Here is a 20978-nt window from a genome sequence, read left to right as displayed (position 1 = left end):
TACCCTTGCCAATGAAGTGCGTCCATCCTCCCCCTCTAATGGAATCACAAGGAAAATTATTCGACGGAGAGTAAGTACAGGGAGATACTGAAATTCATGTGCATGGCATGTGTTTTTTACATTAGCATCTTTTTTATGCCAGTAGTTTAGAATATGTGACAGGATTTGGAATTGGATGCTTTGTTGTTGAAGCATCTTTAAAGGACAGGTAAGCAGCATGGTTTTCATTTATTTACAAAAACAGTGACTTTGATTGTAATGGTGTCAAATTTTTATGTACAATAAATTGTAATGTATGCACATGTTAAATTTGTAATGTAAATACTGCATGATGTATGTATGATTTTGGATTTCATTATTGGTTTGTAATTTTGTATTTTATTAGAGAATTGAGTAGTTTGACGATTTTTTGTTTTCAGTGATTGATAGCTGTCCTAAATACTTATTCCCATTGTTTGAGTTTTTATCTGGTGAAGTTGATGTGAAATCGGCATAATACTGGAGTTGTTGAATATTATGGTTGGTTTTGTTGTTCAGTCTGCTTGTATTTTCTGTTGTATTAATAGAGTGAAGTTGTATGTATTGGATGAATAATTGTCGTTTGTGTATTTTCTTTCGATTGTGCTTGGTAATATTATGAAGATTATTGGTAGTATTATGAAGATTATTGGGTATTTTGTGTTCTGTTACAAGTGGCTAATGTGAATACAATGAAAATAGTTTTCTGACATTGTCAGATGCTCAGCAGATAAGAACTGCTAAAATTTAAGGCCATTTTACTTTTTCTGAAGCAACCTTCCCTGTTATGGGTCTCATGTGCTGAGAGCAGGCAGTAACTTGCATTAAGAAAGTCTTTTTATAGGCTTTATGCACAGTGTATTTTATTTATGGATAGACATAATTTTAAGTAGTGTTGTTTTTATTATGGGCCAATATTTGATTGAGTAATTGATTATTGACATTTGTTGGAAGATATTTTTGGGGAAGACCTGGAATTTCTTTAAAGGAAAAGTGCAATGCTGACAGATGTGTCATGCTTTGGGCTGAAAAGATGTTCATGATATTTAAAGTGTGTTATTTGGGTAGTAGGTTTATCAGAGAACACAAATGAAGTCCTTAATAGATTCAATAAAAGTATTAATTTTTAGAGAAAGCGTCTGGTGCAGTTAGTTTCGTTTAGGAGTTATGCATCCTCAAAAGTACAGAATTTTTAGTGTTTTTTTTTTTATTCAGGTTGTAAGTCAAATGAGAGAAAGTAAGCCATAACTCAGTGTAGGTACTAGCTAACAAAATATGTAGAAGCTGATGGTATTCTTTGATGTTGGAAATGTAGACAGCACTTCTTACAACTTGCTTACCTAAATTTGACATTTTTTTGTTTAGTGGTCAAACTTTGCTTCAGTGTAAACTTTGTGCTATTGCAGGAGGAGAGTTGATTTATTAAAATATGCACATCACAGCCTTTTACTGTTTCTTTTCACTTCTTTGGCTATATAAGAGTATTTCGAAGGAATCACTCAGGGCATTTCTCTCATACTTATACGGTAGTATTATTTATCCCTGTAATGAAGTATGTGGTGCATTTTGTGTAAGAGAAAATTAGTAGTTTTACTTGCGCTACATATAATGCTTGGTAAAATTTTGTTAGCTGTGTGACTTGGGGTATCAAATAATAAAAATTCTTGTGTACATTGAAATTTATGATTGATTTGTATCATAATGAAACTGCAAAATTAAGTTCAAGTATTCATTTGTTGGTAAAAATTGAATTCCATAGTTTTAAGGTAGATCATGCATGCATATGGAAGGCACCCAAGCAAGGAGTGCGTAACATACAAACTGTCATTCAGGCAATAACCTTTGAGCTCTGTTGTGGTAACTGCAATACGTGCAGTTTTCAAATTTAAATTTTCCTAATTTTTGCATAGAAATCATTATGCTCTCGATCAGCAACAGTTGTGCATGTACTGTTGACAAGTTCATGTTTATTTTTGCCAAATAAGTTTTGTTTCATTTGATTTTAATAATCCATAAAACTTTTGAAAGTGATCCTTTTTGTGATGAGCATTATGTATTATACCTTGATAAAGAGGACAACCTCCTTTACAGTAGAGTGATGTGGGAATGATGCACTTTTGTGGGCATTTTTGAATCATTATTCTTAAACAACCTTTCTGTAAAGAGCAGGTCTGTCTTTCTGTGGTATAATGATACGGGCTATTTTGATTTGAGTTTTTTTATGAATGCATGAGTTTTACTTTAATGTAATTTTGTGTATGCGTGTGTGTGTGTATGTGGATTAGCTGTGTAGATTTCATTGAGAGCTTGTAGTGTGAAATGTAGCAATTTCTGTTTTTATATCCTGGCTTCTATTTCCATCCGGCATTTTATCTGTATCTACTTATTAGCATTTATCGACGATAGTATGAAGTACAGTTTCTCAAAGTAAAAATGATTAATGGCTGACATATACTGGCTTTTTCTTTCTTCCTTTTTTATTGTATATACTGTTTACAGTTACATTTTTACTTCAAAATCATGTCATTGAAGATACATGTGAGTTGCAGAGGGGACTTGAAGGGGTGACGAGGTGGCTTTTAAGCACTGTAATTATTTATTGTTTACGTAGCTGTAGTTGAAATGTCCCACATGCTCTTCTTAGTTCCTTTTGACTGGTATAATGTGCCATTTTCCTCATTATACATTATCAAAAAAAGATCTTTGGTTGATGAAACCACTTTGGCAGAAATGATTTTGGACTTCAAAGTAGAGATTGAGTGAGGTTAGACTTCAAGGCTCCTAACAAGTAAGATTCTGGCACCTTACATGGTAGTGCAAAAGAAAAGCTTTGATGTATTTACTGACTTTCTGTAAGGTGTAGCATTATTTTTTAAATTTAGAAAGTAGGTTTGGAGTAGCCCGATAAAGAGGGGATCGTCTGCCCAATACTCTGCAGCTTCATTGTAGATAAGGACAGTACAGAGATAGATCGTTGTGTCGTATGGCAATAGTTTTTCACCTAAATTTAATGACAAGTGCAGGACATCAAATTATATTGCTGATGTGCCTCAAATTTACACACAAGGAATTTGAACGGATTCACGAGTGATCCATTTTGATCTCCGTTCTGGGAAGGAAAACAGGTGAAAATTGAAATAAGAGTATCTTCATCAAGACCAAAAATTGCTTACCTGTCAAAATTCCCTTCTAAAGAATGTTTAAACTTATGAAAAGCACTGAATGCATAATTAATCCCAAATAACAAAATAGGCTTGATCACAAGAAGTCTTGAAATCATGGGAGTCAAGGATGAGACTACCCTTCCTGTGGTAGAATTTGAACCTGTGCATGTGAGATTTCTTTGTGGATGTACTAACATTGAGGATCTTTACTGGAATCTCATTTGCATAGGTTGAGATCCCCTAAAAATTGTGAATTATATAGTAAAGCAAACTTTATAGTTTAGAAATCATGTGTCATAAATTGCACAAAAGGAACAGTTAGTATTGCTAAATGATGATAATTGAAGTAAAATTCCTCGATAGTGTTAGTCTTGGACATTTTCAACCAACTGTTGGGTCGTGATATTCATCTCAGACTGAATTGCCATATTGAATTAATATGATTTAATTTTCAAATTGGTCACACTCGCCTGACCCATTGGTATTTGATGAGTAATCTACATGACTCAGTCCCTGAATGCTGAGCAATATTTACAGTTAAACATACCTTTAATGGTAGCCAATTTTCAGCCAACAATGTATATCAAGCACTCAATAGATATTTCACTGTAGTACATAAAATTAGATCTTTAATAGTCAGCAAGAACAAACACTGGACTAGCTCCTAGAGTTGTTATAGATATGATGGTTTAGATTCTCATCAGTGCTCATTCTCCAGGGTCATGAAGGCCTTCTTAGTGGTTAATGTCCTGTTTATTCTATATCTAATACTTCTCTCACTGGCAGCTCCTTTCCCCATCTTATCATGTTGTTCAACATAATGATAATGGTAACTTTGTTTTTAAAGTCCCAATGTATTTTTCATCCTGTGAACACCACATAACTATTTGCTTACTAGTTTTGCAGTCCATGGCCCCCCACCCAAGTCTTAGCCAATGTTGGTGGGGGGGGGGTTATCAAAAAGCAGGGCCTTAAAATTGTCTTCTTTACTTGGAAATATATAGCTGATAAAGTCAAGTTAGCTTGGGTTTTCTTGCTTCATTTTCCATCTTTGCCCTTTCATGGCTGACCTGCAATTATTTACCATAATCTGGTTTGAATATGATTTTGATGGCTCTTCGAGCAAGAAGGGTGAAGCTGGATGGGCAACCTTTTCTCTTGTAAATTTGAGTCGATGTGAAACAAAGCAAAAGACTTATGTTAAACTTGGCCCTCCATTTTGCGAAAAAAGCAGTACTATTTCGCTACTGGTAGGACCCCTCTGGAGGGTAAGAGAAATGATTTCATGAATGTAGTTCCTTCACTCTACAAAGTAACTTTTTTGCCTGAAGGTTGATAGACAATAACAGAAACATGGATGTAGATACTCTTCCCAAAGAAAATTAAAGCTTGCATCACTATGTATGTAAGCTGATCTAACCCTTAAACATTTGACAAGTTATTATATTCTCATAAGAGGGAGAAGAATTCCCACCTCTGCAGTAATAGCTCATCCTATGTTGATAAATAGCTCTGACATTGTACTGAACTTGAAAAATTACTTACGTCATATAGGCTTTTAAGAAATGACCTAGACACCCTATAAACCCCAATTAGCAACCCTGTAACAGTGCTAATATACATAAAATTTTTCATATGATAATTAGACTTACATACATGATTCTATAATGTACATGACATTACTGTATATTATTTTATGTATTTTGACATTCGTTTTAGTATGAGTTTGCTCTTTATTAAAATCTGGATTTTTATGGCATTTTAACATTGTTGCTAACCACCCTAAAGGTGCTTAAACTGATATGAGTTAATTTTTATTTTTCCATATTAACAGAAACCACTGTAAAGTCAAAAACTCCAAAACCTGAAATGATGTAATTGGAGGTACTGTATTCCTATACTAGTGCCTTGCTGTCTGGTGGAGGGGCTTCAGAGAGCAACTATTTAGAGCCAGGTTATAACTTGGTTGTAAGCAGGTGATCTAAACAAAACAGCTATGAATACTAGTTTATTCCTATTCCTTTTTTCCCCCTCATTACACTACAAGGATTGACCTTTGGTTGTCGGGTCCCTGCAAGACTGAATACGATTTTGATCACTCTTATGATTTAAAGAAAGGTGAGGTTGGACAGTATGCCTCCTCACCTGTAGGATGAGTAGCTGACATGGTTGAGCGAGGTGAAAGTCTGATGTCAAGGTCCACTGTCAGTAGTGCTGAGTCTGGTCTTGACAGACGCATCCTTCAGGGCATTAAGATAAGTATATATCTGGGTACATACCCAGGGGTACCCCTGCACAAGGATCTCATTCGTCCTGTAAGTGTAGCTTCATGAGAGGCATAGGAAAATAGCTGGATGAATAATAAAATTCTGTCTGACAACTAAATCAGTCCTCAAATGTTGCTGACCTTTGCAGTAATGGTAACTCATAGAGCACATTTGAACACTATGAGTTTACAAAAAATCTTTCAGAATGAAAATTCTTGAAGGTACTAGGTATTAAAAATGTAAAAAAATATTAACTTTTAATAATTATTACTAGAGTTATTATTTTTAGTCAAGCTACAACCCAAATTGTTAAAGCAAGATGCTACATGCCAAAGGGGTCCAAGTAGGTCATTGGTGAAAAAGTAAGTAAAGAGTAAACTGTATTGGAGGAATAAAGACGTACATGAGATAATGCAACTTAAACCCTGAAACAAGACTTATGTGGGCATGCTCAATAAAACTGTATGGGCACTTGGTATAAACCTTTAAAGTTCCAATGATTCAAGTGCATGACTGCAAAACTCATTCCATAATTTGGTCACAGCCAAAACAAAACAGGAAAATTGTGGTACTGAACCTCATGTAAGAAAATACAAGACAAAATGATTGCACTTTTAGTATTAAGGGGCTTGATCTTATAGTCTTGGAAGATCTGAAGACAGATGAGTATCAGAATTATGAAAAATTTGATAAAGCCTGGGAAATTATTTGTAAATCAGATATCCTACGAAAGACATCATTTAAATCAGTTAAAGAGAACAAATTATTGGGTGAAATCACAACTACAAATTGATTATTTGATGATTAGAGGCCTAGACAACAACATTAAACTTGGCAAACTCAACATTATTGTGTAGGGTATAGTTATGTTACCTTACAGTGAAGATCATATTGTAGATAAAAAAAAAATGGCAGACTCTTTTCAGTGAAGATATCACAACTTAGAAAACTGAAATGTACATCCCAGCAAGGAGTAGAATTGAGCTGTTTTGAATGCTACCTTGTTTGCAATAGCAATAAACAGCTTTAAGGCTTGTATTCCTACAAGATTCCACCCGACACTTTTTGTGGATGACTTTACAGTCAGTTGTAATGGATCTGCTACTTTAGAAGCTTGTAGGAATATTCAAACAACAATAAATGTTATTGTTAGGTGGACCATTATTTAAGGTTTTAGATTTGCACCATTATTTAAGGTTTTAGATTTTCACCAAAAGAAAGTAAAGCAATCAGCCACCTGAACCTGGAGGCAATGAGAAATACCAATACAGTACTATTTTCAAAATGTGATATTGGAGCAAATATTGGTGTACTGTCCCAGATTTTAGTAAGGGCAGTGTAAACCTGTGTTTAGTATTTTTATAAGGATGATATTAGTATCCTCATGTCATTTTGAATTCAGATTTTTCCATAGTAAGTTTTAATCTGAAAAGATTGTCCGTTTCTCCCAACGTTCACGTAATATTTTTATTTTAACCCATTTCCTTTTCCATTACCTATCTCATTCATCATTTCAAGATTTTAACAATGGTGCTGGCTGGATATCTTTTCTACATTGCTTGGGATTTGGCTCTAAATTCCTCACATAATCCATCCATCCCTTCCAGAACTGCAGCTGTCACAATGCTTATGTTGCTAGAACACAAATTGATTAGCCAGTGAGAAAGACAACAATGAATTGGGCACATTTTGTTTCAAAGCTCCCAGCACTATATTATGTCGACTTTTCATCAATTGCAAGTTTGCAAAGTAATCCAACATCTAATGCTGCACTGCAATATTCATATAGCAGGCTGGAAACAGTACCAGTTGCAAACTAGGGTTTCCACCAATTACATAGAGATCTGGATAAGGTTAAAAATTTCCCGGTAAACAAGTAAACCCATTCTTGTTGTCTCCATAGCTGTGTAAATGCACCACTCAGTAGGAAAGTGTATCAATAAAAGCTAGATCCACAATTCCAGTGGCATACCATAGAGGAATATTCTTGCCTATTAGAAAAAGGATTAGGATTTGGCAGCTTTCTTGGGATAACATGGTTGGTGGCAACCAGATGTGGGATGTTACTAGGTCAGCTATTTCATAGAATATGACAGGACGATGGGAGACTTGTGTGAGATGGAGTTTTAATGGCAACCCCAGCCTTTCTGTGATGACCTCTTGGTCCCCTTGACACTTAGGCATTTGCTGGCTGAATGCCCCAGTCTTGGGGACATAAGGAGATGCTTCCTGTCTGTGTGCTGCATTGAGAATGTTTTTCTATCCAGTTGATTTTAATTCCAGTGGTGGTTTTTAATTTAACAGAAGAAGCTGGTCTTCATACAATGATTTATTATAGCAGCTTAATATGTAAATTTTTGTTAGGATGTTATCAGGTTGTGATGTTTATGTCTTGAACGTACTATTTATGAGACTGTAGTTTATGTAAATGTTGCTTTAGGACTTTGAATAAGTGAGTCTATGGAAATATATGGATAAGTTTATATATGTATAAGTCTACCTTAGTCTCTTTTAGTGTGTGTCCATTGATAATTGAGACAAAAGGTAAATAAATTGATCATTCAGTCAACCAGTTACCAGCCACTTTCATAACTACCATGTGCAAAATAATGGACATGATACTGTAGTATGTGTTAAACCTACCTCTTGTATTTAAAAATCTAATATCTTCAACCAAATTTAGATGCATTATCCCAATTTAGAAAATCATATTCAAAGAACCTGTGATCACAAACAGAACTGTTGCCATCATATCTGATGTGCAGAAAACGTTTGAAACCGCATTGATATACTTTATTCATAAATCACCTCGCAGTAATGGTGTACAAGGAAAACAGGCTGAAAAACTTGGAATATCCTGAAGTGAGTTTCGCCTTGACTTACGACTGGATCAAGAGGCCTATGACTGAGAAAAGTTGTGTTAACATTTAATGATTTGTTGAAGCATTGTGGATGTTCAGTATTGACAATTCAGTATTGTGAGGGAAATGTTTCAAGCAGCACGCTGCGTGTATTTGGATGTAACTGATATTTTTTTTCAATTACCTTCTGTAATTAACTTTGAAATATGTATACAGTACGTATTGGAAGCCATGCTCAAGGCATTCTCAGTACTGATATTATGAGTGTAGATACTTGGAGTGGTTTAGTTGGATTTCAATATTTTGTAGAACAAGAAAAGTCTGTTAAATTTCTTCAGGGTATCAGAAGGAAGATTGATTATGAAGCTGAATTACAAATGATAAACTCTTAAATTTCTTCAGGGTATCCGAAGGAAGATTGATTATGAAGCTGAATTACAAATGATAAACTCTTCTCACTGATGATTATTTAGTCCTCCACCAGAAATTTGTAATTTCAAAATAATTATTCATCACCGTTTCTTATTAGAGCTGAAAGTATTATTGTAATTAGCCTTCCAGCAGTAAAACTTATCTTAGGGAGTGTATATGAAGTACAACCATGTAACCATAAGTATTACTTATAAATATTTACAGCAAAAACCCCGTACCGCACAATGTCAGCTGAGTGGTACAAATCCCTCAGTGGTGTGGGATGTGCTTTAAATCTCATGATAAGAAAAACCAGGTTTCCATTGCTTGGTATTGCCTCCTTCACAGCAAGCCTGTCCAAAATTTTGCCTGCCGTTAAGATGACTGAAAATACATCTTTCCATGAATGTTGATCTATCCTGGATTCTTGTTTACATATACATTAAAGGAAATGAAAATGCAGGCAGTGTCACAATGACTAGTGAAAATGTACAAATTTCCACGAACAGTTCTGTGACATTGCTGAAGTCCATCATAAATGATAAATGGCAGGATTGGTGGGATTCCACAATAAGAAATAAGTGAGGGATGTGTTTGAATGATCAAGCTGTTGCAGAAAATTGAAAGCATGGTAAACCTACAGTGGGGTTACGGTATCATCAGCACAGAAAGGTTAACATTTAGGTATAGCATTCCCCAGTGTGAGAACTTGACACACCAGTTTAACATGTTACTTACGGCTACCCATCATGTCTCAATCCCTGTATGTGAAGAATGCAGTACAACATTTGCTATCAAACATATTTTCCAGACTCACAATTTCCATCATCAGGAAAAGACAAGTTTATGTTCAGATCCTCCAAAGAAAATGTATGGGAATCTTCCTCATTGTCAATTTATATAAATCGTATGCCAAATATATTGTAACTTATTTACAAAATATAATTTAATTGATTAGTTAACTAATATATCTGTAATTATTCGTTTTACAAGAACAACCCTTTTTGGCCAGCCATTTGAGAGTTGAGAATTTCAACTCTTTGGTCTGGTTAACTACTTTCACAATTAAAAGTATTGTGTGGTCGCATGGAGTCTTATCAGACTTGATCAAAGGAAAGAATTCAAGAAAGAGATAATGAATCGCTCAACAAAGCGTTTGATAATGTAGATACCAGCCATTTGATACGCTGGTAAATACTTTGTGATTCATAGATCACGGGCATTAGTTACTGGTTTCATTTATGTTGTAATACTGTACCAACCATGATGGGCATTATATAGTGATTTCCTTTCCCCTTTCAAACGATCTGGGTAGCACACTTTTCATTATATGCATTTTAAAAGTCGGTCTTTGGTTTAGCTCTAGCTTACCTAATGGAGAGATGTAGGTATTGAGTGAGTTTTGTACATATTTGAAGAGATTCAGTTCAGATTTCATGTTAATCAGTTTTCCCTTGGTACACCCCTCAGCCCATGGATGTGTTTTCAGAGCAACTCAAGCCTGTTTTTGTTTATCAAAATTCTTGGAAGCTTCTGCTTTTCCTTAATCTCATAATCTTTTGTTATTCTTTAATTAATCATATAATCTTTCTTAGTTCAAGAAGTAGACAGGTCTTTTCCTTCTTTTGTGGTTGTCACAATTTTTTTTGTGCCCTCTGTGTTCTGTCTTCTTCCAGGCTCTTGTCAAATGAAGAGTCAAGTTGCCTGTCATTTCAGTCTTTTTATGAATAAAAACCTTTGATACAATAAGATTCAGGTGCCATGGTAATAGTAGGCCCCGTTGCCGTGGGATCCACTGCCCTGTTACCTCAATGCAAAACAGAAGAGAGTTTTGTAAAGATCACTTACAGGGAAATGTTTAACATTGAATATTGAACAAGTATGACCTACTGGAGGGAAGTCTGATGGGTCAACATCTGAAGTATTGACATAAGCTCTTTTGGGTTGTTTCCCAACCGTTGTAGCAATCAACGAGCTCGTCCTCTGCATCATACTTTTTTTTTATCTTTTGTTAGGTGTTTTGGAACGAATGAGTTGGCTACAGAATACAAATGAATTTGTGGCCAAGGAATACCCATTGTTAAGTGTGTGTGTGTGTGTGGTTTTTAGATAAGATTACCATTCAGTATATAATTTTGTTCGTAGACAATCACATTCAAATCTCATGCTTAGTTTTATATGATAAAGGACCAGATATTTTTCCCTATAGAGGCTTCTCTATTAATTTTCTTTATTTCCACGCCATTTTTTTTTTACTTCTGGATATCTTTATAAAGGTTTTTTATAGTACTGTAATTTCGGACAATTTACTGTGGCTGATTGTAATTTATTATTTTTTCCTTATTGTAATTATCTGAAGCTATTTATTTTAGCTGTTGTTTTACGGAAACATCATTAACGAGTGACTTTCTATCATCAGTTTCCCGAAGTTAACCTCTTAAGGATTTGTATCGTCTTTTATATGGTAATTCTATTCTTTTGAGTCTTTTCTAAGTACTTATCAAATAAGTTTTTTTTATCCTAAATTTCCTTCATGTTCTACTTCAGTAAGCATCTGATGCATTTATTTAGACGCTCTTTCATTTTATTTTCTGTTTTCTTTTTGTAATTTTTGTCAACATTAATTATTTTGCAAGTCAGAACGCCTTAGTATTTTGCGCTGTGCTCTTCAACCTCACGATAATAATAATAATAATAATAATAATAATAATAATAATAATAATAATAATAATAATAATAATAATACCGGACTTCAATATAGCGGACTTGCGCGCTTACAAGCTGCCATATTGTGATTATTTTTCCCAATGCTGCCATTTCACGTGTCATACGTGTTTTTAGATATATCTCATAAATACTAAACTTGAAGTGTAAAGTGTAACGGACTTTATTTATCGGAAAGGACAGACCCTCAAGGTGTCAGTTAGGTTGAGGTGCTACATACAATAATAGTAATGATTTATTATTATTATTATTATTATTATTATTATTATTATTATTATTATTATTATTATTATTATTATTGTCGATCTCAGTCATCCTATTCGACTAGTTGGTATTTATAGTGTGGGGTTCCGGGTTCCATCGTGCCTCACTATTATTATTATTATTATTATTATTATTATTATTATTATTATTATTATTATTATTATGTTGTTCATTAACCAGTTTTTTCTGGAATATAGTTGGATAAGTCTATTCCTAGTTGAACGACCAGCTGGCGTTATTTTTTTTATTTTTCCCTGGATGCAACTGACAGAAGTGGGGAGGTTCATTGCTATTTCCTAGCATTAAGAGGGAGTTGTCAGGTGCCTAATGCAAGTGAGTGGTTTTAATTTCACGCAAGAGTCTCTCTCTCTCTCTCTCTCTCTCTCTCTCTCTCTCTCTCTCTCTCTCTCTCTCTCTCTCTCTCTCTCTCTCTGTCGCATATAGGCAAAGCACAAGGCTCCGAATAGCTTGACATATATTCTATTTACGTATTGAGCCAAATATTTTGCTTGGTTTCAATAACATCAAGACTTCACCGTCTTATTGACAAACTTGATCAAAGGTTTGTTTTTCAAGATATTCAGTTATACTTCAGACAATTGCTGGAAAATATCCAGCCTGACCACTTTCCTTTTTTTTTATTTTTCTGTTCCGATAGGGAATACTTATTATCGCTTTAATGTCTGTACCTTTGGAGTTGGCGCGTGCTACTCATTTCGCAGGTCGCCATTACATTATACGGTCCAGACTCGGTGAACTTTCACCCTCTTTCTCGTAAAATTATGGAACATTTTCCTTTGACAGTTTTATAGATGTTGGCGCTCGCGAGTTTGAAAAATTATAAGAAATAATAATAATGTTATTTTAATCAGTAATGTTACTTTAATGCACTATTTTATAGTTTACTTAAAGTTTTATCTGTTTATTTATTAATGTGTTTAATTTTTTTTACTAAATTATTTCTTCTTTCCGTACTTCCTATTATTTACTTACATCGTTATCTGTTTATTTATTAATAGGTTCATTTATTTTTTTTCTTTTCTAATAGCTGATCTCTTCTTTCTGTATTCCCTGCTACCTTCTGTTACGTCTTTCAAATGAACACCATATCCTTTGGAATCTTGAGTTTCAAGTCAGTGGCCCCTTTGTTCTTGTTCCATATGAATAGTGTTCATCTTTCGCATAATGTTAATAATGATGTGATGTTAATTTGCCCTAATTATTCCCTAGTGACTTCTCAGCGCCCATATCACTAGTAAATACTTTCATGTGTTTGTTTCTTATTAGGTTATTTTCACCTCGATTTTCTGAAGTTCTCACGGCTAAATTTCGTGAACGATAACAACGGTTCGAGAGACCTCTCCCAAAATCATACAGAATTTTACGTGAGCGTTTACTCCTTGTTATTAGCGGACGTGAGGTCTTACTCCAACAAAGATTTTATCGTGTTTGTAACATTTTGTAATTACAATATCCTCCTGTTCCAAAGGTTCAGAGAAATTCGTTTCAATATCGTCTCCGACAAAGATTCATAGTAGTTTCGATCCCCTATGTGGGGTAGTGCTGTCAGTGCACCTCATGCGGTGCACTCTAGGCATACCTGAGGTTCTTTGCAGCGTCCCTTCGGCCCTCAGCTGCGACTCCTTTCATTTCTCTTCCTGTACCTCCGTTCATATTTTCTTTCCTTTCTACCCTCTTCTAATAATTGTTCATATTGCAACTGCGACGCTTTCCTCGTTACACCTTTCAAACTTTTCTACCCTCAGTTTGGCGTTGAATGACCTCATAGGTCCCAGTGCTTGACCTTTGGCTTAAATTTCGTATTCACTAACATTTCATAGTAGTTTCGGGGTAGCTTTAAAGGTTACAGTTTTGGAAAGATTATAGTTTCGAATTTCCATCGTCGACTCGTACCGTAATATTTTCCGTGCAAAGTGCGTCAGTACGGTAAAGTGAAAATGTTCATTAATCTGTCTCAGACCTGATAGATAAAGTTTTCATGTGTTCAGCAGTAGAATTAAACAGAGTATTTCCTCAATTATAACCCTTTACAACATGGCATTCTCAGACTCTTAAACTGTACATGTTTATTATCATATAAGAGGAACAAAGTCTGGGTTTACACATTTAGAATTTTTGAACTTCAGTTCGAAATCGGAACATAGTAGAGCGTAGGGCTCCCTAGATTTTCCATCTTGTTTTGAAATTCCAAATTAAAGAGACTGCATTTCTGTAATGACTTTTCAGATGGAGATTATTCATGGGGTTGAGAACACGAATTTGTTATTGAGGATACTGAGAATACAAGGTAATAATTAGAAGTGGGGACGAGGAGTGGATACGTGGATTGAAAAGTTTCATGCGGGTTTGAGGATAATAAACTGAAAATTGTGATGGAAATTTATGAGCACGTTTCAGGACGAAGATTAGATATTTGGGATGGAGGTTTACAGTGCGAGTGGGTATAGGCAGTGGATCTTTAGGATTAAAATTCTACAGCGAGTGAATATCTGAAAAGAAAGAAGATCGCCTGTATTTGGAAGAAATGTGTGAAGCAAGCAGCAGTTAGGCAGAAAGATAGGTATTTTGTGATGGAACGGGAGACAGGGCCACCGTCAATGTATTTTACGTCTGGCGGTTCTGTTTCGTCTTTTGCTCTGTCTCTGCCTTAAGTGTCCCGGCACGAAAGCCCCAGAAGAGGAGGCACACTCACAAACACACAAACACACACACACACACAGTCCTCCCAAGTCAGGTGCTGATGTGACTCTTAGTAGTAGTTGTAGAGAGGTTGGGGTCGACTTGGAGAGTTTCAGTCAGTCAGTGGCGCACCCGCACATCGTTCGGACGTGGCTGTGTGGTCTGTGCCTTTTTTTCTTCCCCCATCTCCCTCGAACCTCCCTCCGAAACGCACATAAACTTCCCCCGATCTCGACCTACACAACCCCCATCTCTATAAGCTTCTTCTGCGGCGGGGACCCTCACATCCACGTGTGTGTGGGGGGCACGAAGTGGGGGACTTTGTTTTCTTATTCGTACTTTGTTTGCCCTTCGGAAGATATTGAGCTGGAAAATTCGAAGTTGTGAGTGTCAAAGGCTTCTAAAGTGCCCATCCGTCATGCTTTTGGTATCGTCTGTCAGTGCTTGACGTGTTTTCATTTTTTTTTTATTTTTAATGTTTTAATTTCTTTGATGAGGAAGGAAATGTAATGAAAAAAAGGAAGGACTAGAAAATGGGTGTTGGTGGTGATGGTGGTCTTAGTGTTTAGTCCCGCGCCCAGGTTCCAAACCAGCCATACGAGATGTACCCCCTCCCCCTATATCATATCCCACCCTGGTATACTACCCCCCTCCCCCCTCTCTTACCCCTGCGGTGCCCGGAGTTGGGCATAACTCGCTCCTCCGTCGAGGGGCATGTTATCCATCGTCACTTTTATTATATTCTCATCTAAACATGCTGAAGAGCGCAAGGACGACGTCACTCCTCAGGGGATATGGGAGCGAGACCAGTGGGTAATGAAGTGCTGCATGCCATTTGTGTCGCATTTACCTATGCAGCGATGCCCTCTACTCCTCCTCCCTCACCTCCTCCTCCTCCTCCTCCTCCTCACCTCCTCCTACGCCCCCTCATCCATCTCCTTACCTTAGGACAGCGACAAAGTACGAAAATATGTGTTCACCAGGCAGCAGGAGCAGCGGCGGCGAGTCGCTCAAGGCGAGGTGGGAGAGGGCCGAAAAATCTCCGGAGAATTTTCCGAAATGAAGCCAGGAAGGAGTTTGGTGCGAGACACACACACGGCCCGCTTGTTTATGCCGCCCGAAGAGCCCAGGGCCAAAGTGGGTCTGTTGAAATCAGGCATTCTGCGGCCAAATTCGTCTAGAGAGTAACAGATGCGAGAAGTAGTAGTAAGTGTTGTTGTTGAAGCGTTTGTGGATGGAGGGGAAGGGGGCGGGGCTCTTACCCCCTCTGCCACCCGCATTCCCCCTCCCTCCGATTCCCTCCCCTCTCCCCTCGTAGTCCACCTCCGCTTCTAGTTGTCGCACGGCCGAAGAAAACACACACACACACACGCACACACACATACAAACACTCCATTGGGGTCTTATGGCGCGTGTTTGTGGGTGTCTGGCCGCTGTGTATTATATGCTGTGTTGTGTGTGGGTGTGTCGAAGGAGGCTGAGAGAGAGAGAGAGAGAGAGAGAGAGAGAGAGAGAGAGACTGACTTCCTTCCTTGTCAGTTCCATTATTATTGGAGGTACGAATCACTGATGAGAGACGTTTGCATCAGAGCGAAAGAGATGCTTGTTGCATCACGATCATCGCGAGAGACGAGCCGATTGTTGGTCGTCCTTTGCATCCTTTGCCAATCACGGCCTCGTTCTTTGATTGGCAGGAGACACTTCATGCTGACTCTGGCGTTACTTGAAGTTAATTGGGAACGAGTGCATAGGGGCTGCTAGGGTTATTACGTATAAACTGATCTAGGGTATGCTTAAAACTTTCTGGCCTGACCTAACTCAAGTATTTTTATTTGACGCTTGGCTTTTGGACTCTCTTCTTCTTCTTCTTCTGGTCGCCTCTGTTTCCGTACGACTGCGTCCTTGATTGTCCAACAAACATTTATTAGTTTACAGATTCACACTTAATTTTTTCAGTGTTACACAGATCCGTGGTTTATCCCGAAGTCACTTAACCAATGTAGGACAAAATTTTATGTTATTTCTTTCAATAGAAAACTCTGACAGATACCGACGATCATTTAAAGTGAAGTTCGTTATTACAGGCGTTATGGTTAACCACTGTCTGGTACAATTGTAGATTACGCCATGTATTGTGATTGTGAGCGATAGAGGTTTTGCGATAATGAAATCCTTTTGGGGGTGGGGGCGGTTGAATTCGATTTATATAAAGATGTATAAAAGTTCATTTATCAGGTCTTTGATTAAATTCAGAATAAGCAGAGTACACTGAAGCATTGCTGCTGCAACTGCATAACTCGAGAACTGAAAGATTTCTCTTTGATCTTACGTAGTCATCGAGACATGAAGGCATAACGTTCATTATTTATGTCACGAACAAATATTTGTGTCTAGGGATCTTCCATTTTACACATATGCAACTATGTAGGGCATTTATGTCATTTTACATATATGCATCTTTGTAGGCATTTATGTCATTGCACACATATGCATCTATGTGCATTTCTGTCATTTTTATGCATCTATGTTGGCATATCTCTCATTACACACATATGCATCTTTGTAGGCATTTATGTCATTGCACACATATGCATCTATGTAGGCATTTATGTCATTGCACACATATGCATCTATGTAGGCATTTCTGTCATTTTACACATATGCATCTATGTTGGCATATCTCTCATTATACACATATGCATCTATGTAGGCATTTATGTCATTGCACACATATGCATCTATTAGGCATTTCTGTCATTATACACATATGCATCTATGCAGGCATTTCTGTCATTATACACATATGCATCTATGTAGGCATTTCTGTCATTATACACATATGCATCTATGCAGGCATTTCTGTCATTATACACATATGCATCTATGTAGGCATTTCTGTCATTATACACATATGCATCTATGTAGGCATTTATGTCATTATACATATATGCATCCATGTAGGCATTTCTGTCATTATACACATATGCATCTATGTAGGCATTTCTGTCATTATACACATATGCATCTATGTAGGCATTTCTGTCATGGTACACATATGCAACTATGTAGGTATTTCTGTCATTTTACATGTATGCATTTATATAGACATTTCTGTAATCGTCCACATATGCAACTATGTAGGCATTTCTGTCATTTTCCTTATATGCAACTGTGTAGGTATGTCTGTCATTTTACGTATATGCATTTCTGTAGACATTTCTGTCATTATACTTATATACACCTATTTAGGCATCAGTCATATCACTTATGTGCATTTATATAGGCACACACGAAAAACCGTTGCTTACATGTTTGTTAAAAAAAGGAGAGAGAGAGAGAGAGAGAGAGAGAGAGAGAGAGAGAGAGAGAGAGAGAGAGAGAGAGAGAGTACTTCACCTCAAGACCTTGTGATCACAGACACTGAAGGGAATCCTGTTAGCTAAATGGTAATGCCTCCGTAATCTTTGTCATGTCTAGTGACCAGTTAAAAGAACCTTGTCTGTGTGTCTGTCTTAAAATAGAAAGCTGGTCTGCCCTCCGAAGATAATTCCGTTGGGACTCTTACTTTGTTTTTTTTTTTTTTTTTTCTTAATGCAGCGAAGAGTTGGAGAGAACTAAATGAAGCATAGATGTCCAGTAATGATGTATTTGGTTGGTGTTAACGAAAAATCTTAACGTAGAGAGAGAGAGAGAGAGAGAGAGAGAGAGAGAGAGAGAGAGAGAGAGAGAGAGAGAGAGAGAGAGATGTATACTTGAGTTAGAATATTAGAAATATATACTTGATAACCTAATGTTCTCACACGCATACATGCACATCTATCTGTCTATATATACAGTATTTACATACATATACATATATATATAATATATACAGTATATATATATATATATATATATATATATATATATATATATATATATATATATATATATATATAGAGAGAGAGAGAGAGAGAGAGAGAGAGAGAGAGAGAGATGCGTTTGAATGACCTAATGATTGCCACAAGTGGCGACGGTAACCTGGAATGACTATGATGACGACTTTTGACCTTATTTGTAACTCGCAGCTTATTCATCTGTTTTTAAACTTCACTGTTGCTGCGAGTTGTTATGACTTACATGTTTATTATATTCGCTAGCCAAAGATGTACTATTTAAACTTGTTAGTTATAGTTTTACATGTCTGTTTTGGTTTGGTTTAACGCACCTCCTGTTTAATGGAAACGATAAATAACCGTTTATTATTTATTTACAGGGTAAACACCCCTTTTTATGTAAACTCAAAGATCATGTCGAAAGATAAATGAGGAAACAAAAGTCGATAAAGAAATATATTTAAATAGGTCTAACTTTCTACTGAAACTAGAATGGCCGAAATGCGTCCGGGAGAGTTGTTTGGTGCCAGAGTGCATACTAGCGCCATCTGTTAGCTTGGTTGGATAGCCGGAAATTTCCGAATGGCTCTGAAGGGAACGCAGAGGACAAAATGTGCACGATATACATAATGTATACAGTGAACAAAATGTTTGTTCGTTATACACATTTTGTATAATGGATACGTTTTGTTCACTGTTTTCCCATTAGACAGACAGATGTACCCAATGAACAATATGTACTACTGTAATTGGGTAAAGTTCACATATATGTTGCACAGGGTTTTCAGTAGATACGTAAGGTTCATATTGTCCATTGGGTACATTTGTTCCACTGGGTATGTTTTGTCTGTTCGGTACTTTTTGCCCCTATGAAGACATGGTACATTTTGTTCATTGTGAGTTCCACTGGGTAATTAATCACATTTTGCCTGTTGGAGACATTCAGTTCATTGGGAACATTTTGTCTTTTATTTTTCTCGAGAGGAGCTCTTGGAGTCAGGACTTATGTGCTTATATACTTCTATGGGTTCTGAAAAATCTACTGACTCAAAAGAATCAGTTTTCAGTACAGCAGTATACTCTCGTTTTCTCTTCAGTAAGCCATGATGTTCCACGTTCTTGGAGTGACCTCACGCCAACAGATGTTGGTAGATTTTTCTATTTCAGCAGACGATAGCCGTTTTGTATTAAAAAACGCAAGTAAGATCAAAATTAACTTAAGATGTGTTTTAAAGTTTGATGCATATTTACACACATATATATACACATATATATAGTATATATACACAATATATATATATATATATATATATAATATATATATATATATATATATATATATATATATATATATATATACACACATATATATATATAGTGTTTGCTTTTGGTTGAGGTGTTTTTATAAAATATCTCTTCTAATAAGTAAAGATTGATTTCTATTTTTAATTTTTGTATTTTTTTATATACATTCTGATTTGTTTGAAAATAATGAAGTTGTCTTAAAAAGAAGTGATTTTGGCATATACATATATATATATATATATATATATATATATAATGTAATATATTTTCTTAGATATATATATAGGTATTAATCCTGATTTGCATTTATAAGATTTTGTTCATATTTTATTTATAGATGCGAATGTAATTTTCTTAGACAAGGCATTAATCCTAGAAGTTCCTTTTATTTATAGATGCTGAGAGAGAGAGAGAGAGAGAGAGAGAGAGAGAGAGAGAGAGAGAGAGAGAGAGAGAGAATTTACACGCGCGGAAAGTCCATGCTCACTAAGAGATTCGAATACCTAAGACTGACAATTTTACAAGCGGAGCATAAAAAAATGCACCGCGAGTTTTTCTTTTTGATGTAATGCATATTGTACTCCTGATGTACCATGTCCCTGTAAGGGGGTAGTGCCGTCTTGCGGGGCACTGTAGGTATTATTTAAGCTTCTTTGCAGCGTCCCTACAGCCCCTAGCTGCAACCACTTGCATTTCTGCTACTGTACCTCCGTTCATATTCTCTCCCTTCCATCCTACTTTCCACCCTTTCCTAACAATTGTTTCATTGTGCAACTGCGAGGTTTTCTTCTTGTTACACCTTTAAAAGCTTTACTTCAGTTTCTGTTTCACAGCGCTGAACGACCGCATAGGTCCCAGCGCTTGTGGCCTTTGACCTAAATTTTATATTCCATTCCTGATTGACCATGTGTTTGTATTAGTAATTAGCGCACCATAATTCTTCTGAAAGAAACTCGCAGTTGACCGGGCAACGGTAGTTTTACTCAGTGCTTGCTCGCTATAATTCCACAGAGACGGAAGCGTGACAGCAAAATATTATACTACCGTACGATAAGCATGGGTTGGGAAGATGTCGTATGAGATGTGGGAGCTAAATTATGCTCTTTAGGTCCTGACTAAATGAACACGTATGTTATTAGTTCGACGTTTTTGCGACAGGAAGTTCGATTTTTTTCCCCTTTTTTCTTTACGTTACTTGTAAGTTTTGGGCACCAAAACAGTTTGGCCAACAATTATTAGTAAACTGATTAAATGCTGCTAGTGCCCATATTATTATCGCAGTATCTTTAGCCATTTGTTCCGCTGTTATTTACTTCAATATTAAATTTTGTGGTAAAATTTTATTGATGCCTTACGATATCATGTACAGTAGTAAAGAGGATAAACCTT

The 20978-nt window shown here is 36.3% G+C and overlaps 1 protein-coding gene across 8 annotated transcripts in view; it reads left to right on the top strand.

Moving 5' to 3' along the window:
- The first annotated feature begins 14481 nt into the window (after positions 1 to 14481).
- The window catches only part of LOC136843417 (uncharacterized), a 398498-nt gene continuing 392001 nt past the window's right edge, over positions 14482 to 20978 (top strand). For 4 of the 8 annotated variants that reach the window (XR_010854548.1, XM_067111856.1, XM_067111859.1 and 1 more), the window contains exon 1: positions 14482 to 14792. The gene's annotated coding sequence lies outside the window, so the exon portion shown is untranslated. The remainder of the gene's footprint in view (positions 14793 to 20978) is intronic. The other 4 variants (XR_010854547.1, XM_067111855.1, XM_067111857.1 and 1 more) reach the window with 1 other exon arrangement.

The sequence above is a fragment of the Macrobrachium rosenbergii genome, chromosome 11 (genome assembly GCF_040412425.1).
Source record: "Macrobrachium rosenbergii isolate ZJJX-2024 chromosome 11, ASM4041242v1, whole genome shotgun sequence".
Classification (NCBI taxonomy): Eukaryota; Metazoa; Arthropoda; class Malacostraca; order Decapoda; family Palaemonidae; genus Macrobrachium; species Macrobrachium rosenbergii.
Note: the sequence above shows the minus strand (reverse complement) of the source record. Positions and strands in the feature narration are given on the sequence as shown.